Below are 18,582 nucleotides of genomic sequence, written 5' to 3' on the forward strand. Positions count from 1 at the left end.
GGGACGTTAAGCTTAAAATTAATTCAAACTTTTATCGTCTTTGGTCTATGAAAATGAATATTAAATTGAAGATACTAGTAAATTTAATCCACTTCCGGTTTTAGTAGACTGTTACGGGTGGTGGTGGTGGTATGATTTCTTTAAGATGTTGAATCAATTGTAGAAAACTGGTACTCGCTATTTATTACGGTCTTTTTTAATAATAGAAGAAAAGTAAACCAAATCGTATTCGAAATTTGAACACAGTCACATTCCATAGCGCTTATGCACCAAGTAAGTGATTAGCAGTCTGTCCGTCTACCGTGTTAGCCTGTCATGTATGAGGGGCGATGTCCCTCGGCGATCATACTAGCTAAGGAAAGGGAAGGAAGGAAATGGCCTGGGACCTGCATCTTAGATACCATCCCAGCATTTGCCTGGTGTGAATGAGGAAAATCTCATTCAGAAATGGCTGGCCTAAAAACGTTTTTACACTTTTTCGACCGAGTGTCCACAGCGGGAATTCAACCCGGGACCGATACACGTAGGCTACAAAAATGCCTAGAAAAAATGAAATGAAATATCTAAGTGTTACGTCCCACAGTTATGCCAGATAGGCTAAATGAGACGGTGATGAGAAATGAGAGAAATAGTAGAATGAGAAAAATGGGAGGAAAGAGGAGAACCCCTAGAAAACCCACGCACACGGTGTTTGTCCACCACAAAGCTCACTTGGTGCAAGCTGGGATCGAACAAGGAATCCTATGCACTAGAGGTGAACGCTCTACCACTGAGCCACCGCGGCCTTCTACACATGCCTAGAGGGCATACTGTTCAACATATCTGGACGAAATTTTGAGCTCAAGATTCTCCAGAGATTTTCTTTGAATTTCTTCCTATCCCTCCTCCAAAAAATAAGGGTAATTAAGTGAAGGGTGAAAATAAAGAAAAAAAGAAGCCTTATTCAATTTTCGATTACAGCCAGCGACGGTTCTAATTAATTTATTTTATATTTCATTGATCAATATTTAATTAATATCTCTAGAATATGGTATAAGTTGTGTTTCTTGGAAATAATGGAGAAGGGATAGTTTACTCTTATAAACTAAACTACTTTTCTCGTGCAATTTTATCAAAAACGATTCGGGGTGATTTTGTTCATATTCTATAAATAAATACTTAATCTACAACCCTCAGTTCGTTGCTGCGCCTTCAAGAACCGCTATGTGACATTTTTTTTTGGTCGAAAATGAGTTATGCCGTAAAAATAAACGTGAAACCTGTTAGGTAACGTCTTTTATAATGTGATAAGTCAATATTCAATTGTTTCGCCACAACAATGAAAAATAATAGATTGAAATTAAAGGCTTGTGTACGAATAATCTATGTGCTTATAAAGGCGCAAAGGGTAAACCGACATAATGCTATGTAAACACAAAAATAGTAATATAATATTGTTGAAGCAAGTTACAATAGTGTCTAGTGCATAATATAAGCATAACCAACTTTATTATATTTTTCAAGTGTCTCTGTGTATATTTGGCAAAATTTTAAGAGTTCGGAATGTTTTTTTGCTTCTCCTGAAAAGTTGTGGTTTTAACACATAGCGGCTCTTCGAGGTGCAGCGACAAATCCTTTGTTACGAAAATAATCATAAACGGTAATTTGCATTTCTAGGGTGATTTTTCTTTCGGGTGGTTTTCTCAAAAAATTTCAGGCGGTTTTGAAGATCTTTTTACACATATTTCATTTATAGTCATCCAATTTTCATATTTTAATTTACGAAATTGAAGCGAGAACATTTAATACGGTGGTCTACAGTATGCATTATATTTTTTAAAAAAATAAAAAATCGCGAATGTTGTGTACGAAGTGAATAACTGTCTAGCTCAGTATTTCTAAACCGCTGTGTTGAGACACGTTGGTGTGTCGCGAGATTTTTTAATGTCTTCTAAGATCTTCCACAAAGAAATTATCTTTAGGAAAATAAATTAATAAAATATCGCCAGACAACTTGATTTCACACTTGTCTTGCAAGTTTAAAGCTGGAAATTTTGCTTTTAACGTTGTTCATTTTTCTTTGGAAAGAAACACTGGACATGAGAGTGTGTCTATCAAGAGTTCGTCCAACCATCAAATTTCAGAGACAAATATCTCACTAGTTTTAAGTTTGATATCTTCTGATATTTCTAATTGTAATACTTCTTTCTCGTATTCCCGCTTAAGAGTCATAACTTTCTTTTATGTTAATATGTTTCTATTCAAGAGTATTGCGTAATTTGCTTGTAAGATTTGTATCTCATAGTCGTTCAATATATATTTTTTTAAAGTGTACACCTATAGTATGTATTTTTATGTATGCTTTATTTTTTACATACAGGAAAAAAATCACATGCAGGGGTGGTGTCGCGAATGTTTAAAACGTATTTTAGTGTGCCCCAAATGAAAAAAGGTTGAGAAACACTGGTGTAGCTAACAAAATATATTTCTTTAACTTCCAATCATCTAAGAACTGTTTTTCTCCTTCATTATGTTCCTTATTGTTGCTCGTACTATTGTTATGGTATTCATTGTTGTTACATTAGAGATACACAAAAGCAGTGCATTTTATGTGAAAACAGCCAATAAAAAAGACATACAAATCTTGTTCATACACTATTTACATATATAAGATGCATATAATACTTACCCAAATTAAAGCATTCCTCTGTATGAAAAATATCTATATTAAAGTCGCACTTCAGATGTCAACAACAAACACACTCAGAACAACGTTGTCTTCTTTAAAACAATAGCACTTGAACACAAAAAAAAATAACGGAACTAATATTCAGGGATAGTTATTTTCTTCTGAGGACACGAAAAAGGTAACAGAAACAGTAAAAAGAAATTAAACTAAAACCCAAAACAAACAATATTTTTTTAAAAAAAATAAAAATGAATATATGTTTTGAGCACTTTTTTTTATTATATTAAATTTTGGTTCGGCGATTGTAGTTATGTTGTTCCAAGTATATTTTTTTGCTTTCTAACACACAAAATCAACAGCGTCAATTGAATCGTAAAAATCGGGTATGCTCGTACGAAATAATACAAAATAACAGTCGAAAAACACTATAACAGTAATACTAATTTTGTTCTGTAAATTTGTAAGCAGAAGTACTTAAATGTGACTTGTTTTGATTTCTTGTTCCTTATGGTCTTCTTAAAAAAAAAGCGATACAACACTTTTGTTTTTCGAAACACACGAGTAAGCTTAAGTATATATTTACGTATGCTTTTTTTCGTGTCCAGTATAAAATGACCACGAAAACACGTAATACACGAGGGGAGGAAATTACACTCGGAACAAACACTATGCCAAACGCGACACGACGATAACTTTAAACAGTACAATTTTTTTTAATATCACAAAGTAGCTGTGTTTTGTTTATTTGATTGTATGACACACACTAAAGGTTCTGTGAGTACAGTTTTAAATTACGTATAGAGATCACAGTATGTGGACGTTGAATTTTTCCCCCCGCTTATCTTCTAAGTAACAAGCTAATTTATATATGTAAGTTTCTTCTCCGTTCTAATGAATGCCAAGACTTGTTTGATTGGTATATGCCACGATAGAGGTTTATGCCCACTGTTTTTGCTGAGTTTAATTTATTCTCGATGTATAAACACAACACTTAAAAATCTTGCTTATTTTTGTTTTTGTTTTTCCTTAAATTTAGACAAAAATATTTACACGTTCGTTTCTAATGACACTTTTGCTTGTCCTGCACTCAGCAGTAACCGCACTTTGGCTACATGCCATGTGATGCTGGTATACGAAATCACTTGTCCTTATATATATTTATGGGGTGACCATGTGTGATTTTTTTTTTCTGAGAAGGAAAGGTTGAGTCTTTAGTATCCAGGTGAATTTACGGTGGCTAATCCATCCAAAACACTTTTGCAGGAAACACTTGGTAAGAATAAAGTCTTTTCGTGTCAACGCTTGGGGATACTCACTAGTACTCTCTGGGACAGACACAGCAAAACCGATCTGCTGTTATGTTGTGTGTGGTGTGGTGCAGGCAGCAGGCACTGCGCTACGCGACAAATCGCTACTACAGCACAGCGATGTTGAGTTCAGTCTTTTAGTCCGTTCGCTCAGAGAGTCTCTCTGCTCTCTCCCGCACGCACACTAATACACACACACACAAGCGCTCATGTACTTTCACTCATAGGAGCGGCGCACTAACAGCACCGCCTGGTGGCGACTCTTCGCAACACTCACTCCTTCCCTCTCACCCTATCTCACTTACCAACACACTCGTATATATATATATACATAACAGAGGCGTACACGCACACACACACATACACACACACTGCTTCACGAGCAAGGGTTCGATAATGCTCGACTGCTGCTGGTCACGTGGTTTCGAGCGGAACGGAACATTTTCCCTTCAAGGGGGGGCACAACTATCAAGAGAATGCATACAGACTGGGCTTTTCTCAGTTTCAAACAGAGTATCCAACTGAGATACCTAATAACTAACACTAGTTCTCTTTTCAAACACTGAAGGTGTTACACAAACACGCAGAGATCAAAGTTCCGTACTAATTCATCATTAATTCAGTGAAAGGGTTTCCAAGCATCTGAGTGCTTATTATGTTATCTTGACGGTACGCAGTACCGGGTTCGAGGCCAGAAGTGAAAAATGCTCACTCAACCTGAAACACTAAATATGTCTTCGATCTTTTTGTACATCTTCGTTCATTGGTTACTTGCTCACATTTATGTTCTTGACTTCAATCCTCGGAGCGGGTCGTTACAACAAAAGGTATACTTTAATGTGTCCCCTGTTAATTTTTTAAAGTACTTTTCATATTGTAAAGAAGGCGTGGCCTTAATGCGTATGGCCCCGGTTTCCAATCCGGTGAGATACCATTTTTTTATTACTGTTGACCCCTATCTTGAGACAACTGGAAACATGTGGATTAAGAGGCAGAAAAACTTGGTCTAGAAAACCAGAAGCAATGCCGGTAACAAATGATTTGATGCTCATATATTAACCAGCTAAAAGCTTCTCGGGGAAGTCTCTAAGATAGGAAGGACAATTAAGGAAGAACTTTCCGTTGCCCCGAAGGATATAAACTGACCAGCAGTTTAATTTCAAAGTTTGGTAATATGTGGTTGGTACACAAGTCCCGATGCCGTTCTTGCAGGTCTCTTCTAGATTGGATTCCGCTGCTTCTATTCTTCATGTAGCTCCTCGATTGTGCTCACAACAATAATAACACTATTAATATAATTTCTGCTTGTTTATTTATTGAAAATAGCAGCCTTTTCTTTTTTTTTTAAAAAAAAAAAGCAGCGAGTCTACATGAGACATGGACCTACAGGTTAGTATAGTATACGAACCATATCATGCGGGTAGGGTTGCGCACGAAACGAGACGGTGTATGACACGAATCACTAGAAACAGATACAGTTTTCGAGACGAGACAGCTTTAACTCTCGTCTCTTAATTAATTAACTCGCAATCGAATGAGTCTCTAAGACTTGATTACTTAATCTAATTATTGTTGTGATTTATTGAAGGATTAGAGTCTCCCTGTATAGCATTGAGGCTATATGAGACGTTTATCTACAGCTTAATGTGCTATCCAAACTACCTTAATGTATTCAGCGCCCTCTACCAGGAATCGGGGGCACACTGGCTCAGCGGTAGAGCGATTACTTCTGCTGTGTGGGGTCCCTGGTTCAATTCCCGGCCAAGTAAGTTTGTTGTGGACAACATCCTGTCTGTGGGTTTTCTCGGGATACTTCCGTTTCCTTCCACTTTCTCATTCTACCAGTTCTTTCATCATAATTCACTTGGCTTAATCATTGTCTCCGTTAGGCTAAAGTCCACAATGGCGGGGCGTTAAATTCACGGATTTCATTTCATTTCATTTCTTCCACCGGGAATTGATTGCTGGACCCTAGTTTATCACAATTGTCACAAATTAAAACTTTGACCATACTCAACCATATTTGATTTTTGGTGGTCTAATAACCGGTGGACCAGCGTAGCCAAGTCATTTTCCGTTAATAGATTGACTGATTGGCCAGACTTTAACATCGTTTTCTGTTAGCACTGACTCTTCGTGTCATGCTGATTAAAGTGGAATACGAACACACATCTTGAATCGAAGCGAGGACCAAACCCACTGTGAAACCACATTGTTATACCCACAAGGCACATTGGCTGAGAAAGTGCTATACCATCACATGTTTTTCTTTCTGTTTAAAGTAGTTGTAGTTAAGTTTATCCTTAGATAATATTGCTGTTCACGACTCCCAGGGGCAACATTTGGTGAGAGCGGTAGGGGCAATTGCCCCACTGAGTTTGAGAAACACTAAATTCTTATATCAATGGGCAATCCCTTTTCTGGGAAAATCTGAAATGACACTGTTGTGACATCCTTGAGCTCTCACTGGCTCAGGCTCATTATCCGTAATGAGACTCACACACACTAACCTCAATGAGGACCTCACTGGCTCAGACACGCACTCATTCGTGCTCGTGCTTTGCTGACCTTAACGAGACTCATACTCGCTTGTGCAGCAACTAGGTAATTTCATTGCGGCTTGTGCTCGTTCGACTTGTAGTCGGCTCTCTATCAACTTATAGAATTATTTATTGAATTGGAATCCATGAACCGGGCTCGTGAATTTGGACATATCTGCTTCCGAATAGTTCAACTAGCTAATATGATGCATTGGAGCTACACGAAGTGCAGGTTACACTTAAAAACTTGAGTTAACGTCTTTTACATGGTGCTGAGAAGTTATGTGTACTAAACCAAACTAAATAATTGATTAGAATTATTCAATACTAGTCTAAGCTTAAGTTATTGCCCGGTCTTAATTCAGAACCTGAATTGGGGCTGCGGTGGCTCAGTGGTAGAGCGTTCACCTCTGGTGCTTGGAATCCCGGGTTCGATCCTGCACCCGCCAAGTGAACTTTGTGGTGGACAAACACCGCGTGCATGGGTTTCCTCGGGGTTCTCCCGTTTCCTCCCACTTTCTTCATTCCACCATTTCATTCATTTCTCGTTATCACCGTCTCCTTTAGCCTAACCGGCATAACCGTGGGACGTAAAACTCAAAGATTTCATTTCATTTCAGAACCTGAATAAAGAAAAAAAAGGAAAGAAGGATGTTTCCGCAACCATTCCATTAATAAGATGTTTATCCTGTGTTGTTATGTAAGCCCGCAGCACAAGACGTAATGTCGGTTGCCTATGTGTCAGGCATTCTTGCAAAACAATCAGATACCGTATATGGATAATTTTCAACCTCCTGGAGAATTTTTCCCGAGCTGGTAAAAAGGGGGCTTCATAGGTAATTACATCTTGTGAAGAACTGTCTATGTACAGCATTTGTTGGATCTAGATAATTCTTTTGTATGTGAAACACTCCCCCCCCCACACACACAGAATACATTATTTTATCACTAGTAAAGGTTAATGTTTTTCACACCAATTCAGTAAAGTTTTCGGACTTACACACCATCCCTTAGAATTTTGAGGCTTTACTGGGACACGTATAATCACATTTTAACGAGAGGTACGGATAACATGTAATCGTTTTCAATTAATACCGCGATAATTAGGGTGCTTTCCTAGTTATTCAACTTATAAAAGTTAACTAAAGCCAAAAATCTCCACCTAAAAATTGGCCGAGTATTAGAAAAATTTTGGCTTGATATAGACATTAAATGACCGTTAAGATGTGTTGAATCAAGTCAACGGAACAAATCCTGTACTTCTTCCTATTCTCTTCTTTCATTAACTAACAGAAACCATCAAAAATATCTCTCCGTATCGTAAAATAAGTAGTGAATAAATAATTTTATGTCATCAGATAAATTCTAAACTAAAATTCATCAACCAAAGGCGTAGCGTGGTTTCACACTTAGAAGAAGTTGTTACTTTTTTAATTATGTACCAACTAATGAGTAAAATCAAATCAAAATAGTTTCATTTAAGAGATCATAAAATAAGATGGTATCACCAGGTTCCATTTAAAACAATGTTTTGCTTTTCCCTCCCTTTGAAGGAGGAAAAGGGAAAAATTTCGGTGTAACCGCACCGTAGAACGTTTGATAGCATTGGTTATCAGGACAAACTCATGCCATTGCCTGTAATGCAGGTTAATTTGAACATATAACAAATACACGAGAAAGTACATTTGGTTTAAAATAAAAATGTTATGGATTAAAGAACTTGAAAGTTCCTTATAGCAAGATTAAGCTCTGAATTTGATTCTAAGTTCTTGCATACTAATCAAATAATATTTTCTAAGTATATATACCGAATCTTTCAAATAAAACGTGAAATGCTTATAAACCATAAATGTCTAATTATAAACGGATGAATGGAAAAATTAAATAGAAAAATATCCAAAAGGAACAAACAATGGAGCATTCTGCTTGCTCCACAAGACTACATATTATTGGGTTCTGGAGGACACCCAACATTTTTTAATGGGAAAGTATGTCATATCATACATTGTTGAAGATATCGTGAATAATTTTATTTTTAAAAAAAAGTTTTATAGAGAGTTTTTTTTTTTTTTTTGTGGTGAGCCGTTTACGAAAAATACCATCATTGAATATGTTTTATTTGACTATTTGCGCCGTTCAGGTATGCAACTCTTTTGACCGTTCAGACGAATGGGTTGTATATAGTACAGGAGTATTTGAAATAAATTTGGCAGTAATAACTGTAGTGGTGTAGTTGGTAAAGAGCATATACGTACCTAATACGAGGCCCGAATTTGACCACATGTGCAAACGGGAATGTGTTCTCGTTCTACATGTTTTCAATGAGTCTTAGGAATTCAATAAACCTCTATAAAAACGAATGGGATACCTGGACGATAAAAACAAACGGAAAGTGGAAAGTTCTGCTTACACATAATCTCTTGTATGTGTTAAGAGTCTTCACTACAGCGAAATTAAACTATCGCTAATTTTAGAGTTTTTCTGTCTTATTGTCAAAACAAATAAAAATATTCGAAAAGCAGAAACGTAGTGAATTAGACAATACGATTTTGCATGTGATACAGTTATCACAACTCATCTATCTGCTTTCGATTTGCAACTGTAGATAGATTTAGCGTTTTTGGGGGGTTCTGTAAATAGCGGCATACCAAAAGCAGATAGGTGAATTGTGGTAAAGGTATCATACGCAAAATCGTATTATCTAGTTCACTACGTTTCTGTTTTTCGAATATTTTTTTTTATTTTCAATATATTACAGAAAAACTCAAAAATTAGCGGTAGTTTAATTTCGTTGTGGTGATGACCTTTAATTAAATTGCGAAACCCTACTTCCACGCAGCCCCTTGGGACTACCCAAATGGAACCGCACTTTATATTTTTAGGCACTTTATATTTTTAGAATCGTGCTAATGAGACTTAAAAGATTTCATCTCGTCAGATTTTGGACGGCGAGATTTCGTCTCGTGAGTTTTTAGACGGCTCGTTTTCTTTCTACTCGAGATTCCGTCCCGCTAGGTTCTGGCCAGGCGAGGATTTGGCCAGGCCAGATTTTGAACTACAAGATTTCGGGCAGCGAGGCTTTTGGCTAGGGCTAGGCGATAATATGGTACGCGAGGGTTCTGGCTGCGAGATTTCGGCCGCGATGTTTCGTACCCAAACCTATTAAGATGCGTATAATACTCAATTTTCAAGCAAATTTTTCTCACAGGATAATTATACTTGATCAATTATATATAATTATTATCTTTGTTGAACAAACTTTCGCAGTGTAAGATCAATTTACACTGAAATTAATAAATATTAACTAAAAACAATGGGAAAGGAAGGAAGTCAGAGCTTACACTTAAAGGAACCATCCCGTCAATTGCATAGTTAAATTCAGTGGGAAAATCCGGAAAGGATTCAATCAGGATCGACTACCACGATATTCAAAACCGAAACCCATTGATTTCGCAGCAAGAATGCTAACTGCTATCCTAGGGTCACGGCGTGTCAGGGTTAGAACGCTCACCTTTGGTGTAAGGCGTTCCTCGTTCGATCCCTGATCATCTTAGTTTATTGTGGGCAGCATCGTGTTTGTGGATTTTCTAAAGGTCTCCCGTCTCCTCACACATTCTCATTCCATCAATTTTTCCATAATCATTTATTTCTTTTATCCTAAGGATATAACTGTGCAATTTCATTTCTTTTGATTTCTCTCCTCGATATGTTTAATACGAAGTGTGTTCAAAAAGTATAGAACTTTCGGTTAGCAAAAATACATTAATTGATTTCCAAATCCGAAACACTAGTCCTTTCAAAGTAGTCTTCTTGGTAATGCATACATTTCTCTCAGTGGTCACGCCATTGTTGGAAACATTTCCGGAACGCAGTTTTGGGAATGGTAAGCAACCGTACCGTCGCATTCCGCATGATGTCTTCTCTTGACTCAAATCGCTTCCCCTTTAGCAGCATTTTCAGCTCGAGAAATAACCAAAAGTTACATGGAGCCATGTCGGGTGAGTAGAGAGCGTGACGACATAGGAATGTTGAGTTTGTTGCTGAAATCCTGAATCAAATTTCGCGGACACTCTCCTCATGCCCAAATTTTCGTTCAAAATTAAATGTATCGATCCGAGTGAATGGTTTTCGCTTGGATATCGCCAAGCTTTTGGCAAAATTTGATGCAATATCGCTACTCAAGTGTTTCTGTCATTTTACAAAAAAAAAAAAAGAAAAAGAAAAAGAAAAAAAGAAAAGAAAAGAAATCCGATGACTGCTCACTACACTGTCACTACACTGACGCTTTCTACGGTCGAGAAAAGAATCACGACTGATCATAACTGTTCCTCTACATATACACAGAAGAAAGTCTCCACCATTTCATTGGTTTAAGCTAAAAAAAAAAGATTCGATAGTTTTTGAACATATCTCGTATTTTTGGTCGATTGATTTGATTTGTAACTACCTCTTTTTATCAGCACCAAGCCTATAGGGGACAAAACCTAAAGTTTGTAGCGGAATCTAAAGCACTATAGTACTTTGTGTGCTCTTCCACCGGAAATCGAACTCATAATCTCGTGCACGAAAGGCATAAACACTATCTGTTAGATCAGCAAGGAAGACACTCAGAAGTTTGTAGCTAATTCACTACCAAACTGTGGACCTATCATTTTAAAAAATTGTATGATGTTGCGTTTAGTTCTGTCGGGAGTAGAAAAATAATATTCATGATGGAGGAAATGATAATACCGGGTGAGTAAAAGTGATGTTCTCGATTTCGTTAATTTACCAGTCGAACACTAATGAGCTTTTCTTGCCAATATAAATTTTTCTGTAATATAATCTCAAGAAGTTTTTTTTCTCTTCTTATTGCAGAGGCTTGTGTAGGAGACCCGGGTTCCATTCTCGGCAGGAGCTCATGAGATTTGGATTTTACGTTAATAAATAGGTCCACGTCTCATATAGCCTCGCTTCTCAACGGAACGTTAAATTCAATTATTGGAGAGGCAACATAGTTACGTAGACGTCCATCAGAAGGCAGTTTAGTCGCACTGAGCAATATGGCTTCTACAGGCCACAGAGCGGTCTATGTGCTTGATTTTCATGCGACTAAATGTCCGTTGTGCAATCTGAACAGCATTTCTGTGGCAAATTTTGAGTATTTGTGCCTCCACTTGTTACAACTGTGGTTGAATTACGTTAGTGTATCACTACAGCTGTGGCTGATATCGACCCTGACATGCTAAAAAGAATCTGGCAGGAACTTGATTATAAACTAAATGTGTGCCGTGTAACCCGTGCATTGCATCTTGAACATTTATAATGTGTTAGAAAAGCACTTTCAGAGTTCATCGATCAGTATGTGTAATCTCTGTTTACATGTGTGTTATTAAAAGCAAAAAGTCATTGAAATTGGGAACATAATTTAGATTCACCCTGTATTTCTTACTATGAAGTCATTTACAGTAGAGTTCCTAAAACTAGGCAGCCCGGATAACTCGGTCACACTCTGGTAGGGCGAAATTATGCCCGCACGCAGATACGTTTTTTTGGAAAGTCGGCAAGTTAATTTTCATTATTGATAGCGTTATGCCTTCACAAAGTATTTTTTCTGAAGTCTGTCTTATCAGGTAAATTAGTGTACAGTGTGTATTCATCAATTTTCATTTTCATGTATAGTAAAGGCTTTATGCCTTCATAAAAATACGTACTTTAAGGGTAATTGGGTAATTTGTTTAAGGGTAATTGGACAATTTATTCTCTGTTGTACTCTCAACCAACCAATACATACAAGTAGTTAACCCGGTCACCCGTCGGTCTACATTAGGCCGAGTTTTCGAGACTCTACTGTAAATACTATTTTTTTCTTTTACCTTTAAGAGTCTTCATCCCGGCGAAATTAAAATACCGCTAATTTTACAGTAATTGTGTGATATCTTCAAATAGATAAAAGATAATTGAAATATGGAACAAGAGCGCCCTAGACAATATTATTTTTGCGTGAGGTACCGCTATCACAAGTCACCTAGTGGCTTTCCGTTTTCAGCTGTTTAGAAACGCGAAAATAAATGCCGATTTTCAAAAATTACTCGAAATCGAAAGCAGATAAGTGAGTCGTGATAACGGTTTCTCATGTAAAATAATATTATCTAGGGCGCTCTCGTTCCACATTTCGATTATCTTTTATCTACTTGAAGATATCACATAATTATTGTAAAATTAGCGGTATTTTAATTTCGCCGGGATGAAGACTCTTAAAATCTTTCCAACAAAAGAAATTGGAACACTTTTGAAATCTAATGTTAGTGACAGACTTCTGTTTATCACTGGAATCAACATTAAATGAAAACCCCATGTTTTATTGATTTTGTACACTTATCGTGTGATCACCGAACCACTTGCCCCGCCTTACTATATATATATCCATTATTACACATCTAATGTTTATGCGTTATGTTTCTGACAGCTTTCTGTAGAGTCATCATGAAAATTTCTCACGTAATTTATCCCCGTTGATTTGTTTCCACCAAATGAACAAATAATGATAGTTACTTCTGGCAATTACGTCGTAACTTTCGAAAAAAAAATGGTTTCCGATGCATCTATGAGCGAGTGAAATTTTAATAAATGTATCGCAAATGCCGTTAATTATTCGTTATAAACTTGTGTGTAATTTCCATTGCGTATCTTACAAGAGTGAAACTGAGAATTTTATTCGTTGCAATAATTTCCGTTCAGGGAATAAAGCTGCAAGGTTAGGCTTTTTTTAAAAAAATAAATAAAAAAAGAAAGGAATCGTTAAATCTAATTGTAACTGTTATCCTTAAATTTTTTGGAAGGCAGGGCATAAAATACTGACGTAAGAGTTTTTGAAGAAGAAGTCCCATGAAAGCTAATTAAGCCAAAACAGATTCATCATAAAAAGCGTTGATGTTCGCGAAATATTCTTGACGTACTCTTTATGCCACTTCTGCGTAGATTATAAATTGAAATTTAAAAAAAAGAAAAACTATACTCTATTTCTCTATTGTAATGTGCAACACTTCCGTTTAAAAAAGTGATAATATATTCTATCTATCTGTCTTATTTTTCACTTTCTCTCTCTCTCTCTCTCTCTCTCTCTCTCTCTCTCTCTCTCTCTCTCTCTCTCTCTCTCTCTCTCTCTCTCTCTCTCTCTCTCTCTCTCACTCTCTCTCACTCTCTTTCTATCTTTTCTTATTCTAGTTCTCTCTTTGTTTCACTAGAACTCTCTTTCATTATCTATACCTTTCTCTTCCTTTCTGTTTCTTTCTCTCTTCCTTTCTCTTTTGTGGATCACTTTCTTCATTTGTCTCTTTTCTCCTTCTCTCACTCGCTCTGTATTTATCTTTCTATCTCACTTTCTTTTCCCTCTCTTTCTCTCTTTGTTTCCTTTTCTCTCAATTTTTCCCACTCTTTTTCTCTTTTTGTCTTTTCTCCCCTTCTCTCACTCGGACTCTATTTCATTATTTATCTCTTTTTCTTCATCTCTGTTTTTCTCTCTTCCTTTTCTGTCTTAGAACTTTCTCCATCTATCTCTTTTTCTTTGTCTCTCTCTCTCTCTTTATTTATTTATTTGCTTTTCTCTACATTTTCTTACTCTCTTTTTCTCTTTTCGTTTTTTTCTCCGTCTGTCGCTTCGTCTTTCTTTTCCTCGATCTCTATTTCTCTCTCTCTATCTCACTGTTTTCCTCCTCTCTCCTTTTCTTTTCCCTTTTTTCTCCACTCTCTCTGTTTTTTTCCTTTTGTCTCGTTCTCTCTTTCTCTCACTCGGATTCTCTCAATATCTATCTCTTTTTCTTCCTCTGTGTTTCTCTCTCCCTTCCTGTCTCTTTCTTACGTCCCTTTCTGTTTTGTCATTTTATTTTTGTCTATTGCTCTATTCCCCATTTCTCTCTTTATTCCCTTTCTTCTCCATTTTCTCACTCTCTTCTTCTCTTTTTGTTTCGTTCTCCCTTTCTAAGTCGGACTTTCTTTCTTCATCTATCTCTTTTCCTTCCTTTTTATCTGTCTTTATTTATTTCTTTCTCTTGGCTCCCTTTGTCTATTTGTCTCTTTTTTCTCTATTTCTCTCTCTCTCTCTCAAACTCATTTCCTCTTTCTTTCTTTATTTTGTCTCTCTTTCCTACTCTACTTTCCTCTCCACTTACTCTTAGCCTCTTTTTTCTCTATGCCTCGCTCTCCCTTTGTCTCACTCGTTTTCTCTATTTTTGTTTCTCTTTTACTCCCAGTGTCTCTTTTCTTTTCTCTTGTCTTTCACGGACACATTAGCTCAGTGGTAGAGCGCTTGCCTCTCATGCGCGAGGCCCCTGATTCGATCCCCGGCCAAATAAGTTTGTAGTGGACAACATCGTGTCCGTTGGTTTTCTCGGGGTACTTCCGTTTCCTCCCACACTCTTATTCCACCAATTGTTCCATCACCATTCACTTGCCTTAATCATCTATTTTCCTTATCTTAAAGGACAAAATAATGGGATGTTAAACTAAAAGATTTCATTTCATTTTGCACGATGAGACTTCGATATTTCTCCCTGTTTTACGATCATTAGAACACATTGTGTAAGCCAGAGTTTGAATGTGTTTGTGTGTGATTGTGTCGCGTCCTTTGTAACACCGAGGTTACAAAGGACTGAACTTACTAATAACATGGGGTCCCAACTACAACCGGGACTTGAATCCCGGTTCCCAGTTACCCATGTACACAAACCATCATGCAAAATCAAGGCTCACAGCGTTTTGAGGGAGTCCGAACTTAGTGGGTCTCTGTAGGTGGGCCCCTGACTCAGACAATACAATTTCTTTCTTACATACACGCTGGCACACACACACACAGAGTCTCCAAGAAATAATGCTGTGGTTTCGTAGTTCTGCAGTGCAGGAGTGATGGCAGTTGGTTTTGGTTATTCGAATCATACATTATTTGTTTTGCAAGTCAAATACTTTATTCAGTGCCAAAAGGAATGCAGTGATGCCAGAGTCCACTTCACTCTGGCCAAAAAAAAAAAAAAAAAAAAAAAAATGTGAAAGTCCATTTGTACGTCATTGTGTTTCTCTGTATGCACCATTCACACTACAGTAGGGTATGTCCAAGCAATATTCAGTTTCAGCCCAGACCCTGCCTAAAAGTGATAATTGCCTAGTTGATTCTTGCTTTCAAATGGTTCACATTAACCAACTATAACTCTATTGTAAATCTTAATATCTCTTATTGTAACGACATGTTGAAGAAACATGTATCTTCCGTTTTAATATTGGGTTTTCAATTTCATAGAGCCAAAATGGTAGGAGATAGCCAGATTTTTTTCCTTAAAAAATTGGATTCACAGTCCAAACTAGCAGGTAAAATCTCTTCCCTCATCTAGTTATCGAAACTTAAACTAATAAATATATTGCTTCTGGTTGCAATATTGAGCCCCTATACGTTTGAAGTCTCATGTAGTTTCACAATTTGAAACAGAACTCACTTGTTTATCTAATAAATAGCTGAAATGCCCATTCTTTGACGGAACTAATAATGTTTGTTTTTAAAAAAAAATGAAAGAAAAACATGTCTCACATACATAATGAGAACAAATGCATTTCACATTGGTTCTATCGATATTAGGGCTAACTGACTTTCCTGAAGAATAAGCTTAATGCAAGATATTCAAAGACCTATGAGGTATGCAACCTGCAACATAGATTTGATGTTTGGGTTCCCTACGTCACAGGTAATTTGGTTCATTGTACTATAGGTATTTTAATTTTTTTTATTCCCCAACCTCCCCCAAGTGAAAATCAAAAAATAACGCTTCGTGCACGATTAGCTCCCTTGAAGATTTATCTATGAATGCAATTTAATGGCTCTAATTGGCTTCTTTTTATGTAAAAACTTGATGACAAAGATACACACATAGGCAGACTCTCATTATTTAAAACATATATTAGTATAGGTGGATTTCCAGTTGTAGTTTCTAAACTGTGAAATTGTGATGAATGTAAAGGCACTATCATTTGCTTGTACTTAAATTAGTTAGACGATTATTCTAAATGAAATGAAATTAATGCTTGAAGATTTACGTCCCATGATTATGCGGGCTACGCTAAAGGAGATGGTGATGATGAGAAATGAATGAAATGGTGGAATGAAGGAAGTGGAAGGAAATAGGAGAACCCCGAGAAAACCTATGCATACGGTGTTTGTCCACCACAAGGCTGACTTGATGCGAGCATGGAATCGAACGAAGAACCCCATGCATCAGAGATGTACGCTCTACCACGATTAATATAGCTTATTAATAAAATACTTAGCTTAAAACGAAAGAATTTGACTAAAATATCCAATCAAAATAACACAAATCAACTTTGAGTTTTGTGGTTCTATCTTACAATATTAGTGTAATATAATTGTTGAGGACAATGAAAAAAAATGTACAATATTTTTTATAAGATCAGTGCTTTAAAGATTATATGTAGTGACGAATCGCAAAATTCGAGCGGACGTTGGACCAACAGGGCAGTCAGCTTTGGACTGAGACGCAGGATATAGTCACAGTCAAAGCCCGCAAAGAAGAATTATTCTGAGACTCTCTGTCTCAAAATTTTGAGATACCCATGGGTTACAAAAAGCATTAAGATTAGGATTTAGATTCCTGGGCTTTCGGCATCTATGGCCATGTTAGCCTGTCATTAGGATCAGGATTAGAAATTAAATATTTAGGCTTTCGGCATCTATGGTCATGTTAGCCCGTCACTAGGATTAGGATTAGGAATTAGATTTCTGGGCTTTCAGCATCTGACCATGTTAGCGCGTCACTAGGATCAGGATTAGGAATTAGATATTTGGCCTTTTGGCATCTATGGCCATGTTAGCCCGTCACTAGAATTAGGATTAGGAATTAGATTTCTGGGCTTTTGGCATCTGACCATGTTAGCCCGTCACTAGGATCAGGATTAGGAATGAAATATTTGAGCTTTCGGCATCGCGCAATTTCTACATCGAAGATGAGGAAAATTACTGCAATAAGGAAGAATCGTAGGGAGAAAGGGATTCGGGCTGAGGATTTAGGATCGAACCCTGTTAGCCCGTCACTAGAATTAGGATTGGGAATTAAATTTCTGGGCTTTCAGCATCTGACCATGTTAGCACGTCACTAGGATTAGGATTAGGAATTAGATATTTGGGTTTTCGGCATCTATGGACATGTTAGCCCGTCAATAGAATTTGGATTAGGAATTAAATTTCTGGGCTTTTGGCCTCTGACCATGTTAGCCCGTCACTAGGATTAGGATTAGGAATTAGATTTCTGGGCTTTCGGCATCTATGGCCATGTTAGCCCGTCACTAGGATTAGGATTAGGAATTAGATTTCTGGGTTTTCGGCATCTATGGCCATGTTAGTTCATCACATAGAAGGTATGACATCTGTCGGCGACCACACTATCCGGGGAAAGGGAAGGAAGGAAGGAAGCGGCTTGGGACCTGTATGTCAGGTGCCATCCCGACATTTGTCTGGTGTGAATGACGAAGACACAGTAAAACCTCACTCATGATGACTGCTCTGAAAAGCCTTTTACACTTTTCCGACCGAGTGTTCTCACCGGGAATCGAACCTAGGGCAGCTCGCACCAAAAGAAGAGCGTTTTGCTGGGTTACAAAAAGGTAACTAATACAGATGTATCTCCCCCTTTTCTGACCATTTTCAAGTTGTATTTTTTTTATTATTAATGGATGACAAACAATGTTATTAATAAAATTTAGTGGTTACAGTGGTCTGGCTAATATGAAAACTTCCATTCTTTCTGGGGATGTTGTTTGTATAAACAGCTAATTTTGCGAAATTTTATTCTCTAAAACAAAATAAATTAATATTTTATTACTGTCATTAAACAAATAATAGTGTTTTTCTTCACGTTTTTAACAGTGAAGAAACGAAAGTAAAGTAAAAATACACTTATATGTAACAAAGCATTTATTCTCACTATATAAATAATGGTAGAGTCTCAAAATCTAATATTTAACCATTAGAGAGTTAGAACCCGATTTAACAACGCCTACTGGAATTTAAGTTAAATATATATATATATAT

General features: G+C 36.9%; 1 protein-coding gene across 1 annotated transcript in view; it reads right to left on the reverse strand.

The window, feature by feature from the left end:
* The window catches only part of LOC145672920 (uncharacterized), a 636,249-nt gene extending 631,988 nt beyond the window's left edge, over positions 1–4,261 (reverse strand). The window contains exon 1 of the mRNA XM_081742132.1: positions 2,669–4,261. The gene's annotated coding sequence lies outside the window, so the exon portion shown is untranslated. The remainder of the gene's footprint in view (positions 1–2,668) is intronic.
* Positions 4,262–18,582: the final 14,321 nt, after the last annotated feature.

Source organism: Thermobia domestica, chromosome 16 (assembly GCF_964235325.1).
Source record: "Thermobia domestica chromosome 16, izTheDome1.hap1.1, whole genome shotgun sequence".
NCBI classification, from domain to species: domain Eukaryota; kingdom Metazoa; phylum Arthropoda; class Insecta; order Zygentoma; family Lepismatidae; genus Thermobia; species Thermobia domestica.